Below are 18,079 nucleotides of genomic sequence, written 5' to 3' on the forward strand. Positions count from 1 at the left end.
CTCTGATAAACTCGTAGACGCTTTAAGGTTTGTCGATTGACTCAGAACATTAGCAGCAATATAGGAGGAATATTGCCATCAAGAGAAATAAGTTGTAGAATTTTCCTTAATGCACTAATAGTTTACGAAAAAACTCGGTTATTATGCAATACAGTTACCTGCCGCAAATAAATCAGACAGAAGAATTCGTGTAATTGCACATGTTTTCTTTTCTTTTCCTTTTTCTTTGTTTTTAAGCTGTGGTTTTCAATTACGTTTCAGTAATGTGATATTCACCTGACAGGTAACTCGAATCACGATGTCATATTAGTCACGTTTTACGTGTTGACACGTTACCTCTTTTCCATTTTTAAACACGTTGATAGTACAGCAGGCGGTGCTTCATATCAGTGATGTGGAGGTGCTGGGTTCTATTCCAGACTGAGTGTAGAAAGCTTTTATTGCTTGAAGTAATACCGCAGCAAGCCACTTTTTTGTACAGATTTATTTTGTGTAGGGGCAGGTTTCGGGTTTCATCCACCTTCACCTTGTGTTATGTAGTTAAATCTTGGTAAGAATAACGCTTTTGTCGACTGTTTTTGAATGCTGCAGTTGCCTTTTGTTCTGTAGTCTGTGACACCTATTTCCGCCTGTATATCGGCAGATACTTTGGTTCACAGCTGCACTGATACAGCGCAGCCGACTAAAGTGATTGTTTGTATCGAAAGTTACAGCGTTTATGATTATTGCGTAATACAATATTTTTTCTGCGATTGACAGTGCCTCCAACGAGATTCGTGCAACGGAAAAAAGTCCTGTAATCTCGTCAGCATAAGATATTTTTCATGAAATATTGAGATCAGAAAATGAAACGGGCAGTAATTATATAGATTCAGAAAAAAAAGATAACTAGCATTGATGAGTGTGCTTTTTCGCTGACTGAAGATCCAAAAAGATGGGAAGCCATTAGCTTGCAGCAATGAAACAAATACAATACACGAAATTGATGACAGAATGGCCATCTAGTCTCATGTTCCTTTTTATTTAATTGGACTTTCCAACAACGACACGTTTTGAGAAAAAGACAAAACTTGTATAAAAATTATGACTGTTACCAAAAAGATAGGTGTGAGGATAGAAAGTAAATTTTTGAATTGCGATTTTTACTCAATTTCAGAGTTGCCAGGTGATGAAGTGGAAGCAGAGGACTGATGAACACACATTTTTACACGCGTTGTGAAATGTGCACCAGTACAGACCTAATACTTTAACTACTATCAACTTATTAGTTGTAATGGTAAAATACTATAAGAAAAGATTTTCATAAAAGTTCATCCTGTAATTTTTCACACCTCTCCTATATCGATGAATTATTACACGTATCACCAGTATTAGTGAAATAGACGTGGCCTTTTCTAAAGTCTCCTACCTACATTCCACCAGGTCGCTGTAGCAGTCTTCTCGTCTCCTTTGAAATCGGGCAAAGAAGTTGCTTTGTCTGCCATCGATTCGCGGAGCTACACGTCACGGCTTCCCTCAGCTTCATTTTTATTCCACTCATAATGTTCCTTGCCACATTTCTTTGTTTTTCTGCCCTTTTTAGTAGTTCTCAATATCCAATTCTCTATAACTTGCTAGGCAATAGCATATTTGCCAATATTGTTAGCATTAGAAGTCCATGTCACACTGTCGTTAAGTCAAGACTGACTGCAGACTTTCCATTTCAGACAGACTCTGGGTATAGTTTAGGAAAGTCTGTTTAGTTTAATAACAAACTCCTGCTCATTTTCATTCTTTTGTGTCTAGATTTATGTCTATTGCTCATGTACTAGTCAAAAATTTACTACTAAACTAACTGTAATATGTTGTTAATTGAGCGGATGTTTAGTCATCAGCTTTAGGTGCATATTCATCCGTTTTTTCAGTTGCAGAAATCCGATGATATCTTCATTTTATACTTCAAATGTTCCTAGAAACTTCTACGCCACGTATTAATTGGCAAGGAAAGAAACCGAACGGTAAGACAAAATTGTGACAGACATTCGTCTATAAATAGCGTTTCTGACAGTGACAGCGAGAGACTAATTTTGGTATTATCTTCTCAACAATTTTCTTTAATAGCGGGTCACAGTTGCAAATTAAGGGAAAGATGCAACGACATTATTTGAAACTGTTATGATGTTATTTTGCTTTGTTTTAGTAAGAAGTCATAAATAAGAAATCGTAAGAGCGTTGCCTTTTTGTAAAGACACGCGTATAGTGTTTTGACACCCAGATATCTTTCGCTGCAGTTTACGTTCTCACAAGGACGTCTTCTCTTACTCTGTAAATGATATACACATAAGGAAATTGATGAATAAAGATTATCATACGGAAATAATATTCCTAAACTTATTGATTACTTTTGCAACTTGCACACATTCTGTAAATATTATCCTATGTTTACGGGACAGTCGTTTCCCTTTTTATTTAATTGGTCTTTCCAATAACGAAAAGAAAAACTTGAATAAAAATTATGACTGTTATTAAAAAGGAAGATTTTTATGTTATGGAAATAGATTACACAATAAAACTGATTTTACGACAACAGTCTCAAAAATCACCATGGTATGCTTGTGTATATAATTTCCACAGTAAAAGTAAACGCCCGCCCCGGACTGTACAACCGTCAAGTACACTGTATCGTCACCCGAGAAAAAAATGTGCCATCCAAAAAGGAGCTTCATCAAAAGTCACCAATTTATTATCTTCTGAACAGAGGAAAGCAGGGCTACACAACTAAATGTCAGAAGTAAAATTGTTACAAAAATGAGGTAATGAAACTATCTTGCAGGTGCGATGTTTGCTACTCGGTCGCGCGTTACTAAATTTGGTCAGCAATCAGTAAGTTTGTGTACTTATGTTTGCTGCATGTCACGCATCAGCCTTCAGTAACGATATCATTCGAATTTCTGCTGCTTCATGCCTTACAAGTCCGACTGTAAACATTAGCAGCCATATAGTTGTTTGTCTTCTACGTCACTTTTATCGGGAGAAACAGAGCTACAACTTGTGTGCTTCACTTTAAGTTAACATTTGCATAATCGTTTATACTTAATATAGAGCGGCTTGATACTTTTCGCAACTGCAGTAAATTCAAGTCATGTTCGGCAAACTTATCATTACTAAAGACACAACTGTGTTAAGTAAAGGAACGTCGTAAATGAGTGGGTGACACTCGTAACTAGTACGAAATAAAACTAAATACGTTAAGTTATTGGCTGCTGAGCATTTATAAGAGCATTAAAAGAGCCGTGAAGGTCAAAATGTCAAATTACGGTAAGATTACAGTATAACTTTGCCTTCTAAACGCTAAGAATGTTAGATGGCTATAAAAAGAACGGAGAATTTCTGTTTAAGCGTATGAGTGTAAATTTGAATACAACAGTTGTTTTAAAAAATGTACAGTTAATAAACCATGTCACCGACTCTGAAGTAGAGAGTTTTCCCTTCAGTATTAATGTGTAGCCACGTCTCATTCTTTCTACCCGATTACAAAATGAAATGCAGCTATTCATGTTTCAGATGTCTAAAATTTGAGTCGTGGTTCACAGACGAACGCCTTTCATCCGAAACCGCAAGATATGTAAAGAAACTTTCATCAGTTCTCCGATTCTAGAGTTAATCTCCGCGCAAAATTTTAGAATTACTTCCACGCGATTGACATTCCGAATGTTGTGCTATTTGTTAGTGCAATGCAATGCTAATAAAATACAGTATTTTATGTAACATATTCAGATAACGATTTCACTCTAAGGGGCGTCATTTCGAGCAAAATTTTTTTAGGTGACTTGCTAGACTCGCAAGAATAAAAGATAATTAAAGATTGCTCATGTGGGAGTCTTTTCTTATTTTCTCATCTTACTTGTAGCTATAGTCCAAAAATATGTCACTTAACCATTAGACTACAGCTACATCTCACGTTTTGTGTTAGCATAAAAAAGGTAGTAAGATTATTTCTGTTTCAAACTCCGAAGCGAGTGGATGTCTTCGGAAATTATATGAAATGTACGGGGACTTATATTAGTTCTCTTTTTATGGAATTAAACGACGCAGAGAAATGGAGAATTATTTCTGTGCGAGAACAGTTCTAATTCCATGGTGTTCACTCGCAACCTAACGTTCTTCAATGACTAAGCTCCGATTAATACTATAACGTACGAAGAACGGTGTGCAGCATGAAAAGTCTCACACTTAATAAATATTTTTGAATTAAGTTGTGTTCAAATTTGTTTAACGTAGCGGTTAGCGACGGGGTTGCAAAATTTAGTATTAGTCTTACAAAAGATAAGAATTTATTTGACTACGAAACAGAAGTACACTACTGCAAAATAACGTTTTTCACACCTGTGCCACTACTCTGCAGAAAATTTAGAGTAAACAATAAAAGATCCGGAAGACAGTTCACGTGTCAAGCGCTGAAAAGATGTGTGTCATTTCAGAAAGCAACGACTGTGATCAGAAAATGTGAGAGCTGTACAGGAAAGGTAATGGAACTTTTCTAAAAGTTTAGCTCCGCGCAGAAATGTGGAATTATTGTGTCACGTACACGCTTTACGGCCGACTATTTGCTCGCTCCCTAGCTCTAAGAAAATACTGCAACTCAGTGTGTATGTTTGAAAGTTGCTGCCAAATACAAAAAGGTTGATTTTTAGCGAGAATGTTTGTAGTGAGCCAAATTTAAAGCATTAGTGTGTGGGCGAGACGCAGCGCGCCGCTACCGGCCAGACCCCGGTCGCACGCCGGGAACCTCAGCCGCCGTCGGCCGTGCCTAAGCGAGCGACCACCAAACTCTTGTTTTTATTTAATGCTCCACTGCAGGTATGGTGATTACGACACTTACTTGCTCAGATTCCTTTTTTTACTGTAGGAAAACACAAAAGATTTCAATGCCAAGCAGTATGTTATTATCTCGTAATAAATAATAGTACATTACGGTGAGTAATAATACTAAAATTATTAATTACACTAAAGCAGAACGCACATATACACCTGAAATGCTCAAGCTGGTATCAATAAAAAAATGAAGAAATCAGGAAAAAGGAAAGAAAGATTATGAGGAAGCTATTGCGAAATAGAACGGCACAAAGAGATAAATTAAAAAGGTCATGGAAGCATGCAAACATGTAGAAAAGAAGACATTATGGAAAGGAGACTAATGTTATATAGACACGCCCCAAGAATAAGGCTGGGAACACTGGGACTGAAAATCGTACAACGTTGGGAAAAATTAAAAGGCTTAGAAAAGCGCATGAAGATGTCGGAAGAAATTGGCATAAATAAAGAAGAAAGAACAAAATGCAGAGGCAAATATTAAGATGTTGGAAGACAAAACATTTCCAAGTACGCAGGGAAGAAAAAGAACAGTAGAATTCAGGAAAGACAAATGTGAACAGATGGAAGAGTACTGGAAAAAAGGTAAGGCTACGTGAGCGGTTAGAAAGTGCTCCTTAGCAAGACTGTGTTCAAAGAATTACATAACAGAGTTTGTATAAGAAGTTCATTTGTAGGTAGAATAACTACAAAGTGGGGATGGAGGCTTAATACTGAAAATCCATGCTGAAATAGCTTGAACAAATAATAATAGTGAGTCCCAACTCTAGCTTGTATTAGTATGTGCTATAGTTAAATGGACCGTACGAATTCATGTCGACAGTGAAATGAAGCAACTTGAGTTTAAGATGTACTGTCTTTACCGAGTGCGTTCAGTTCATGCAGAAACCTACTGAGAATGTACATCGCAGAGCAATATGCATTTTTATGAGCGTCAGACAAGTGCACAAACATTTCTATTGTTTTCATCACGAATGAATGCGTTTGTTGTACGGATGAGTAGCTGCACCACGATGTTGGTGTATGAATCACCAGCAAGTTAATTAGTGCCCTCCATCAAGATCACATTACATCTAAAGCTACGCAAATAACGGTTCTATTGAACGTCTCCATATAATGATGTTTCAAGTTGGTTACTGAACGTTATATAAAAATGAATACAAAAAATTACTATATGCACATTTCATAAAACAATTTCCATCAGATGACACCAAGTAAAAACACGGTGGAAATTACTGGAGAAATACTGTAATGTAACGAATCAAAGGATTCATGACGATTGTATCGATACAGTTGGATTTGAAATAGGAGTTATGAAAAGACAAAAATTTCTTTCTTTCACAATTTTAGTAATTCCACCTTCTCTCTTTCGTTTACGCATACATAAGACAAAGTGAAATCAGTAAAAGTCCCGTCGGATATTGAGAAACTATGCCTGGTGCGAAGACCAAAAATTAATTAGCTCCTCATTCACTGATATATAAATCTGTGTTCTACACGAAATTTGAAAACTTGGTACTTAGACTACACAGTTCATAAGTTGCAAGCGGACTGACTCGTGCTTTATCAAATTCGTGGAAATAGTAAGTCGTGATGAAATAAAGTATGTTTGATCGCATAGGCTTAGTAGATCAGAAGAAAATGACACTTTTAAAATCACTGGTAGCTTGATGTGAAAATGTGTGTGTTCTAAAAAGTCGATTTAAGAAGGACAAAAGAAGAACAGCGCGTTTAGTTGTAGGTACATTTAGTAAACACGAGTCGTTCTGCATCACCGTGTCGTCTACTGTTAAGGTTCCGAGAGCGAATGTTCCTAAAACCGTCAACCAATGTATTGTTTCCTCCTGTGCACATCTCTCGCGAAAATACCATGGCGGTAAAATGTGAGAGACTGGAGCCCGCACGGGGGCTCGCCAGCAATGGTTCTTTCCGCGAACCATTTGCGCCTGGAACAGGGAAAGGGGGAAGTGAGAGTGTTACACCAAGTACCCTCCGCCACTCACCGCAAGGTGGCTTGCGGTTTGCAGATGTGCGGGGAGCGGACAAAAATGTGCAAACACCAAAAACACAACACATTGCCCCGTCTCATACGGTTTAGGAAATCGGCTGGCATGCAAAACGGCTTCCAGCCATCTTGGAATGGATATTCCTTCAAAACAGTGGCATTTCATGTAACGATAATGGAGGTGGTCTCTCCAAAGTGGAACAAAGTGTGGTGATAGGTGGCTAGCCGAGCTGCGGCAGTTCATCCTTGTGCTGTGTGATCAGAGGCCCTATCGTCTTGGGGCACAGCATCACCTTCGGGGAAGAAATACTGTGCCGTGGGATGCACCTGATCAGCCAAAATGGCCACACCTGCGACCTTTCAGGGTAACCACGGGGCCAATGGTTTACCACGATATGGTGTCCCAAATCAACACCGCATCCTCGCCATGTTTCACTCTTGCCAACAAGCAGTCTGCATCATAGGTTTGAGGCAGCGTACACCAGACGGAAACTCGACCAGAAGTTGGAAACATTGTGTCAGAAATTATGAATGTTTTCATTCACCTCCACGAAGACCAATAAAATTTGCCAAACGGAGATGCAAACAATATATTGTTTGATTCGCACAGACCATACGTGACTCCGTAACAAGTAATACTAAGGCCCTCGCGCAAACTTTGCTCTGTATAGTTGCAGGTAGGACAAAGTGCATTTATCTCCCGCGCCTGAATACGACACAGAACTGAAAATCCTTCTCTGTATATTCCGTACAGCCAAACAGCTTGTGAAGTATGTTTATTTTGCGATTCGCAGTAATACAGATACTTACATACAGGTATGTCAAATTTATTGCTGTCCATTCTTACAGGTTGCCTATTCCTGATGAAAACGACAATGTGATGCAGCCTCTTCATTTTGTTTGAGGATCTCCTACATAACGGCGTCGCCTACAAAACTGGAAAGAACATTATCTCTGAAGCATAATGGTGTAATTATAGATCTAATGGGTAAAATATTGCCTTACCCACGTGTAACACTACAGTTATCAATTACATATAAAGCATAGTTAACTACGAGGAATAACCGTTTCTTAACCAACGATTAGTTCTTTCAGCGGGGACGATGGTGCTTTGAAATATAGCTTGCCTGAATTTAATTTCAATAACTGTTTCACTTAGCTACCTTTTGTGTACTGAAAATCCGAATTTCAATAAGTATGATATTTACATTTACCTCCCACTGTTTCTGGGGATAAATTAATTATTAAAAAATTCATTAATATCGACAGAACAAAGAAAAATAGCGAAATACATGAACTTCTGTTGTGTGGATCAATCATTGACATGGTATGTGGTAGAACATGGCTTAACTTTAATAAAATGACAGCTAGAATCTAGGAAAATCATCTGAGAGACCTTCGTAATTTCTGATGAACCGTGAACTTGATAGTGGCGTTGGAATGAGCGCCGCATATTGTTTAAAGCAGCAAAATCGAATGCCTCTCTTTTCAACAACATTTTGCCCGATATCATGAACCATTAAAAAGCTTCCAGGAACAATAGCTACACTAGCGCTCGTTTTCTTTCCATTTTTCTATACAATAGGCTGAATAAGCAAAATTTATCGTTGCAAAAAACAAAATATTTTAATTCATGGAAAAATTCTTTCAAAAGTACTATTCATTAAGAAAAAAATATCTATTTTGATACCGATGCCTGTTACTACCTGATAAAGCTTTGTTGAAGACAATGTAAGGTATTGTCTCTTACCGATGATGTTAACTTTAACACACGTCAAATTCTCTCTCTCTCTCTCTCTCTCTCTCTCTCTCTCTCTCTCTCTCTCTCTCTGTGTGTGTGTGTGTGTGTGTGTGTGTGTGTGTGTGTGTGTGCCCACATTCTAGAATATGTTGTTCAATGAAAAAAAAATTGCTAAATGAAAGACAAACATTACCATAATTGCTATAAATAACTTATTCTGATAAATATATTTTTTTACAGAACACTAAATTATAGAGCATCGCTTGAAATATGCTAAGGCATGTTACTGAACGTTATGAGACATTTCATTCATCATAAATTAAATAAAAGCTTATGTTTTCTCAGATAATATATAATCTGTTACTTGCATTTTAGTTTGGTAATGCTACTTCACTAACTTTCTGAGCAATACCATTTTGAGAAATTAAAACCGTCTGTCAGATGACTTGTGAAGATTATGAAAGATAATTATTCTGCTGATGTGTGACAGTGTGTAACTTTTAGCCTCTTGCAACAGATTAAATCACATGCAAATGTTTTAATATGTCTCGTTCATGTGTGATGAGATAAAACTGAGTGAATATAGAATTCCTGTTGAGTGATATGTTAATGTCTTATGATACAGCGTAGAGTGTAGTATGATTCTTTTCCTTGACTCGTTTACAGCATCTCAGTCTATCTACTCTGGTGAAATTTGCTATGAACAAGCGATTTCAGTTTGTGAACAAGAGACATTAATAAATTCAGACGTGATCCGAGAGGAGAATTACGCATCCTTAAAGCTCTCTGATAATTTACCCAACAGATCAAATGCTTAGCAGATAGTATAAAGAATAATTAGAAATAAATTAAAGAGTCACACTTCTATTCAGTATAAAGCATTCCTTACTACAAAGAAGTAGCCCAGTACACACCAGTAGAAGCACATAATGTTGCAATACACAGATTTGTACCAGATGTGTATAACTGTTGCACAAATGATACATTCGAAGTAACAACATTTACCCTGAGCGTAACCTACACAATAGTTTCCATATCATTCTATAATGGAACCATTTCTTACGTCCTGCTTGTTGAGAATAGTTTGGTGACGACCAACAATGTTATGTGTAAGTAATTTATTTTCTACACATTCAGTATGAAGCACCGTCTTATTTCACGCAACGTTTATCTGCTGTCAATTTCATCAGAAAACATATTGTCCAGTGTACAGATTTCATTAAAAATAACACAGAGAAGAACACTGTTCAGGAAGGACGGCGCGCCTGCAATGTACTACCATTTATATGATTACTCAACAGAAAATAATTGCAAGCAGGTACGATTTATTTATTTTCCAACTGCGTCTTTCTTTGCTAACCCACCAACCGGTAAGTCCTGAATGGTCTTGCCAGAGGCTGTTTACTGAGTGCATGCGAGACCGTAACAGAAACAGAAGACACAGTATCAAGACACGAGCCAAATACCAGTGCGATGGGGAGAATTTCAGGGTATTTCGAGGGCGGAATTCCGCTATTAAATGAACAAGGGTCCAGCTGCGAGTTCACTATCTGACAGCAAAACATGTGATATTTAACACAGAGCAAGCTACGATGAAGAACTGTATACGTAGTAAGACACCGAAAATACTCATTTCATCCTTGTATTGTATTAAGAATATAATTTTCGTGACACAGGCCCTACTGCAAGGGGAACACGAACAGTTTTTAGTCTTTGATCAGTAAACACAAGTGCCATATCCAAGTCAACATTCCCAGGCAAACAACATTTTGTATATGAATGGAAAAGCATTTCTTGCTTTCTGATAAAGCGTGAAATACATTTAAAAAAAGAAACTGAATTTCACTCAAATGAATAATACTAAAACTTCTTTTCAGAAATATTCAATAGGCTTTCAACACCCATCGAGACTGCGAGATATTATGAACGTGAATTCCATGTACCTCAAACGTAGAGGCAGTTGTTACACATACTCTAACAATTATTAACAAATGTAATGAACTGTATTTAACACACGACGATAGAACATTTACTTTGAAGTTTCATTATCCTTAGATAAATGTATAAGTTGTGTAAAGCCTATTTCAGCTCCGTAGCTAATTTAAAAATACGAAAACAGCCCCGTTTAAAAGCATGAAGCTGACAACGTCAGTATGTACGCTTTTAGTTAATTTTCGAACTAAGAGATTTCATATGTTGTAATGTGATGTCTCGAAACTATCCGTAAACTTCTTCTGCCTCTCAAATACAGTGCTGAAGATATTTGATGTGGTCCCTTGAGTGTCCTTTCAAGTCAAATGATCCTGCTACAGTGTGTCCCTTTCTTTTTTTTACTAATTTCTCAGAGAGTAATGACATTACATCACCGGGTAGAATATCCTGTTTTATTCTCATTTTAATCTACAGTGTCATAGGGAATTACATAGAAGTTCATGGAAAATAATGTGGAAGATGATTACCAATGGGGCAGCCACACTGGTGGATTGAGGCAATTGCAAACGTGTGATGTGCTTCATCACAGATGTTCCATCGCTTGCGACTCCGGAAAGGGCGAATAAAATGTAACGGAGTTGTAGATTGCACACAACAGTTCTCGTCCAGTCTCTATTTCTCTCTTTCGCGTTCGGTTAACCAAATTAAGGTTTACAAAATTCAATGAAGAAATGAGTAAAATATGGGCAAGTATCTAGTCAGGGCGAGGGAATTATTCCCTGCTATAATTCCTAAATGTCTTAAGAGAGCTCCACTTATTTTGCCGAATAACCTTTAACCGAATTTGGAAATCCCTGCCTCGAGCGAATTTTCTAAAAATATTGTTCAGAGCCTAGGTGCAAGAAGGATAGCAACCACGGCAGAGAAGGTGGAGAACTGGGGTAGAAGCAAATGTGACACAGTCCATCACTGGAGTAAAAAGAATCAAAGTTATTGGATATGCGGCACGCAGGCTGTGAGAGCACAGAGCGCAGCTGCACTTGTGCTACGATGTGTCTGAACTGGCACACGCCAGAGACAGACAGGATGCACCGCCGTGCGCACACGTGGGGCGCAGCGCACTGTGTGTGTGTGTGTGTGTGTGTGTGTGTGTGAGCGCGCGTGCGCGCAGCCAGCTCCTTTTCTTGTGGCAGCTTCCCTGCCAGCAGGCAGCAGGCGCTCAGTCGTACACGAAGCCGCATCCTTGCCACAAGCGCCTGCTACCCTTTCCTCCCATCCCACCACTTCCACTCCCTTTCATGCGCCGCGACTTGTAACACGCAGACCAAAGCCTGCCCCACATCTTCATATTAGATACACGCTTTGTTGTCTTTTTTTAATTAAAATTCTTTTCGTACCCTTCAGAAGCATACTGCTACTGTACAAAACACTTTCCTTAGAGAATCTGGTGTAATCCGTCGTTGGCTGTCCAACAATTTCGACATACTCCCTTTGTTTCATAGTATTAAATGGGCTTTATGTACTCCTGGCCTTGTCACGTCATTCTGCTGTCATCGTCGGAGCTTTCTCAAAACACTTTCGTCCATTCCTCTCTCGTACTATTAATTTTTATGAGAACCAAATCTGAAATTCCCTTTACGCGCTGTCCCATTGAGCACATCTGTATTTTGCCTACCTGAAATACACAATTTCTAAAATTTCTATCTGTCGATACAAGTTTCTTTTCGGCACCGTAAATCTTTTTCTTGTACAACAATATACTTTTTATTCTCTTAGGCTTCACACACTTCTGTATAACATTATCTTATGATTTATTTCGTCTCATATATTTTCTCAAATATAGTGTCAAGAGCCGCTCTTAAGAGTTGTTGTGGAGAAAATTTTTCAGAAATTTATAGGTATATATCAATAAATATTGCCGTATGAATTTGATGTGTTTAACACGCACTTCTTGGCATTTCACTTACCCAAGTTCTTCTGAGGTCCCGTATGGATTCAGCGGAAATAAACTGCGTAGTTCCGAAGAGCGATCGCAGTCTCAGGTGTGGATCCGAAAACATGCCGGTAGAACCTGAAGATGGTCAAAGCAGTTGTAGGCGATATGTTCCTGGTATTGAGGACATCGAACCTGGAAAAAGTACGCCAGTAAAAAAAATGCTCAAATTCTCGCAGAAAAAGTGCTTATGTGGGACATTAACAGTTGAAATGTACGTATATGTGCTGTAGTTGAAATGTACTTACACGGGCCGATGAACAATGTCAAGGGACGTTACTTACGGAAAGGAGGCTACATGTAAGTAAAAGTGGATGCCAAACTGTCAGTTTACCTACAGAGCGTCCGAATGCAGAGGACAGATAACCAACACAGAACTACGTGAATGAAATAAAAAATCAGTTACTAGCTGCTAGGGCAGTTTCATTACGTTAGGCACAAGAAATCCCATAAAAACGCAGTAATATCTATGTTCTGGATGCTATACGTTCTGTTTGAGTGTACATAGCTAACCTGCTACATGAAGAAATTTTGATTACTAATAGATGGGGACTCTATGCGTCTTCTTTATTTTCAAGCAGTTGTGGAGCTTTGAAGTTACTACAGAATTTTTGTTCAAATGGCTCTGAACACTATGGAACTTAACTTCTGAGCTCATCAGTCCCCTAGAACTTAGAACTACTTAAACCTAACTAACCTACGGACATCACACACATCCATGCCCGAGGCAGGATTCGAAACTGCGACCTTAGCGGTCGCGCAGTTCCAGACTGAAGCGCCTAGAACCGCTCGGGCACTCCGGCCGGCAGAATTTTTGTAACGTGTTTGAACCTCTCGCAAACCAATTAGGTACTATTTTTAACCATTGGTGCTCAGCATATTACGTCAAAAGTAATAATTAATGCTGACACTGTTTGCATATGATATATTCTGGAATGACCTGAGATCGAAAATCGTTAGAAATTCTTCATTTGTCAACAAAACGGTTTCTTCTGTGGAATATGTGTCGTAATTTAAAATTGACAGAGTACTTTACATACATTCGTATGCGTAGTTGAATGAACATTGTGGATGGCTGCCATGTGGAGGACTTGTGTCCGATTCGCGGTAGTGCGAAAGATTTTCCTTGGTGGGGGACTGGACTCGGATGTCAAATGAGGAGGTACCTGATTGAGAGGTAGAAGCTCGGAGGTCTAAATGTCGACAATAGGAGGGAGAGTAGTGTGGCGACCGTATGACCCCCGTGCCGCCTCCGCATAACGCCCCATGGCGCGGGATGACACGGTGGCCGGTCGACATCGTGTGGTCTTCAGGGTCTGAGCGCAGAGTTCCGCTGCTGGATTCAGAAGTTACGAAACTAACAGTGTTGTTCGTTATTCACGAATCTCTCCACATTTTGTTCGAGTAGTTGTTGTCTGTTAACTGTCACATGCCGGAGTGTTGACATGCTTTCAACTCCGTTCGCAGCCGTACTGACTGGCCATTTTCTGAGGATTAAAAATTAGAAGTTAGGGAGATTGGAGAATCAGTTTCATTGTCTTCCATTCTTGGGCAGCCAACGAAGACCTTAATGTGCGTGTCGCAGAAGAAAATTACTCTAACGTTACCAGGAATAAAGTTACAGTCGACATCCAAGAAGTTAGAGACGGAGCCTGTTTCAGCTCGAGACAAATATGGAAGGGCTAGGCGAAGGTGAAGCGTCAAGCGTCTCTGTAAGAACCGTCCCCTGAGATTTAGCTTGGTTTAGCTTGTTACTGAATCTCATATTAGCACCTGGGATTTTCGGTGCACTTCTTAATTTAACTCAAAAGAAGATTGAGCAGTGGTATAGATTATTTTAACCAGTGTTAACGGGAGCAAATGATACATGTTCTGCAACATTTTAAACCATGTTTGAGTATGAATAATTTTTATCCACTCTTTCCTACATAACCCACACCTCTGTCTTACATTACTTGTTTCTTATATTCCTACGTTCTTTCTTTCCCTCCACTCTAGTATGAAAGAGACATTTCCATAGTGGTTGTAGTGCAGCACTTTCTGTCTGCTGTGTGAAGAGCATGACTAACCTTGAGTGACTTGACCAAGGGTAAGAGTATCGTGACTCAACTATAGTTAGCCGGCATGTGTGACCGTGCGGTTCTAGGCGCTTCAGTCTGGAACCGCGTGACCGCTACGATCGCAGGTTCGAATCCTACCTCGGGCATGGATGTGTGTGATGTCCTTAAGTGAGTTAGGTTTAAGTAGTTCGAAGTTCTAGGGGACTGATGACTTCAGATGTTAAGTCCCATAGTGCTCAGAGCCATGTGAACCATTTGAAGGGGTTGGCGGTGGGCGGGATTCGAAGAGGCTGAATTGTGACCCTTTTGCGGAATATTCAACACCACACAGTTAGCAAGTCGGCGCTAAATGGGGAGTGCTGATTTCCATTGGTCATTTGATACACCTAAAAAGGCGGTCCGAGGAAATAGAGGTCAGACGCACTCGCTGATCGTCCGTGCTTTTGCTGAAACACCCGTAACGGTATGTATAGCCGATGGGTTTGAATTCGACTCCGAAAAAGAGGACCATGTTTTCCCAGTTACACATTATGTGACCGTGATCTGTAGATACTTCAACATTTTCTTACGAGCAGAAATTTCTAATTTTTTACGTCTGTTAAACTAAATTCAGGTCTTATTCCGATGGGTTACTGGACAGGCATAAATTACTTATACGAGCATAATCACACCTCCAAAACATTGGTTTGTGTGGAACCATCTCACTGGTGAATCTACTGGTTATTCGGTCTATTGGGGTATTGGATTTACTGTCCCATAGACGACCTACTGCACACGGAAATTTCGCTAAAACTGCAGGAAACCATCCCTGAGAGGATGAGGACCACATCTACGCTATGTGATCCGGACACCCCCAAAAACATACGTTTTTCATATTAGGTGCATTGTGCTGCCACCTACTGCCAGGTACTCCACATCAGCGACCTCAGCAGTCATCAGACATCGTGAGAGAGGAGTATGGGGCGCACCTCGGAACTCAACGGTCTTCGAACTTAGTCAGGTGATTGCGTGTCACTTGTGTCACACGTGTGCATGCGAGATTTCCACACTCCTAAATATCCCTAGGTCCACCGTTTCCGATGTGATAGTGAGGTGGGAACGTGAAAGGACACGTGCACCACAAAAGCGCACAGACCGACCTTGTCTGCTGATTGACAGCGGGCGCCGACAGTTGAAGGGGCTGGTACCGTGTAATAGGCAGACATCTATCCAGACTGTCACACAGAAATTTCATACTGCACCAGGATACATTGCAAGTACTATGAGAGTTAAGCCGGAGATGAGAAAACTAGGATTTCATCACACATCACACATCCAAACATCACGCCGGTAAGTGCCAAACGACGCCTCGCTTGGTGTAAGGAGCGTAAACATTGGAAAAACGTTGTGTACAGTGACGAATCATGGTACACAATGTGGCGATGCGATGGCAGGGTGTGTATATGGCGAATGCCCAGTAAACGTCATCTGCCAGCGTATGTAGTATTAACAGTACAATTCGGAGGCGGTGGTGTTATGGTGTGGTTGTGTTTTTCATGGAGGGGGCTTGCACCCCTTGTTGTTTCGCATGGCACTAACACAGCACAGGGCTACATTGATGATTCAAGCACCTTCTTGCTTCCCACTGTTGAAGAGCAATTCGGGGATGGCCATTGCATCTTTCAACACGATCGAGCAACTGTACATAATGCACAGCTTGCGTCGGAGTGGTTACACGACAGTAACATCCCTGTAATGGAGTAGTCTGCGCAGAGTACTTACCTGAAACCTACAGAACACCTCTGGGATGTTTTGGAATGTCGACTTCATGCCAGGCCTCACCGACCGACATCGATACGTCTCCTCAGTGCAGCACTCCGTGAACAATGGGCTGCCATTCCCCAATAAACCTTCTAGCACGAACTTGTAAACCATTTTCAGCCGTGTGTCCGGATATTTTTCAACACATAGTGTACATCTGACTGGAAATGCTTTCCGAGGGAGGTACACCCACTTGAAGATGGAGACAAAAGACCTTTGACAGCATAGGTTTCAGTGATTAAAAACACTCTGAGAAGACGCCTGGCAAGTGGAAAAGTGTCAGTACTAGTGTTTCAGCCCCACAAGCAAGAGGCCAGTGAGATGGAACATTGTCGTATAGTGGCCATAACACCTTTCGCACCACCAAAGGCATGTCTTACAACAGGGAAGGCAGGGTCACGCGCACGGAGTGCAGATATGCTTTGCGTTGTGGAAGGATGACTGGTGGCACGAGACGTGCCCAACAATCCCCGCCCAGGCTCTGAGGCTGAACTGGTGCTGATGGTTCGCTGCCACCACATCGCGATAGCCCACAGGTGCTGTGAATAGGATTGATGTTAACAATTCCAGCACCGTGGTGGCCCGTAGGACGGACCAGCGGCATAAACGTTGCCATGGAGGCACGTCCGTACGTAGAAGACTTGCACGCGTTGTAGGTGATACGGACAGTGGCAGTAGGCGTGCAGAATGTTCCACATTGTCGTATTTGCCACCCCATGCTGGCAGGCCACCTGCTTAGTGCTAATAGTGTGGTCACTATCAAAGATGTTCTAGCTCCACCTTCAGGTGGTTGCACATCCCTTGCAACCTATTTCAGCCATGTGTACATACCACCTTTCTTGTTCTTTATCCTCTCACAGATCGTTCTCTACAGATTGCCTCGTGTAGTAAAATCCATCAGTAACTATGCGGCGGTGCTGTGCATTGATCTAAACGTTCAGTATGTTAGAAATGCTATACAGAACTACTGGTTTTGCACAGAAGCGATCTGATACATGAAAATCCGGAAGGTAAACCGTTTTGTTTCTTTACAAATGCAATCATACTGCATAATTTGTAGTCACCGGATACGCCACTCTATTATTGTTTTGTTTTTATAAATGAACAATTCTTCTAAAATCTCAAAAGGTTGTTGTTGTTGTGGTCTTCAGTCCTGAGACTGGTTTGATGTAGCTCTCCATGCTACTCTATCCTGTGCAAGCTTCTTCGTCTTCCAGTACGTACTGGAGCCTACATCCTTCTGAATATGCTAATTATATTGATCTCTTGGTCTCCCTTTACGATTTTTACCCTCCACGATGCCCTCCAATACTAAATTGGAGCCGGCCGGTGTGGCCGTGCGGTTCTAGGCGCTTCAGTCCGGAACCGCGTGACCGCTACGGTAGCAGGTTCGAATCCTGCCTCGGGCTTGGATGTGTGTGATGTCCTTAGGTTAGTTAGGTTTAAGTAGTTCTAAGTTCTAGGGGACTGATGACCACAGATGTTAAGTCCCATAGTGCTCAGAGCCATTTGAACTAAATTGGTGATCCCTTGATGCCTCAGAACATGTCCTACCAACCGATCCCTTCTTCTAGTCAAGTTGTGCCAGAAACTCCTCTTCTCCCCAATTCTATTCAGTACCTCCTCATTAGTCATGTGATATACCCATTTAATCTTCATCATTCTTCTGTAGCACCACATTTCGAAAGCTTCTATTC

General features: G+C 40.4%; 1 long non-coding RNA gene across 2 annotated transcripts in view; it reads right to left on the reverse strand.

Moving 5' to 3' along the window:
* The window catches only part of LOC126299159 (uncharacterized), a 196,420-nt gene that overhangs the window by 64,931 nt on the left and 113,410 nt on the right, over nt 1-18,079 (reverse strand). Inside the window, exons 6-7 of one of the 2 annotated variants that reach the window (XR_007552734.1) lie at nt 12,497-12,657; nt 7,667-7,792 (exon numbers count right to left, since the gene is read on the reverse strand). This is a non-coding gene — a long non-coding RNA (uncharacterized LOC126299159). The remainder of the gene's footprint in view (nt 1-7,666; nt 7,793-12,496; nt 12,658-18,079) is intronic. The other variant, XR_007552733.1, reaches the window with a different exon arrangement.

Source organism: Schistocerca gregaria, chromosome X (genome assembly GCF_023897955.1).
Source record: "Schistocerca gregaria isolate iqSchGreg1 chromosome X, iqSchGreg1.2, whole genome shotgun sequence".
Lineage (NCBI taxonomy): Eukaryota > Metazoa > Arthropoda > Insecta > Orthoptera > Acrididae > Schistocerca > Schistocerca gregaria.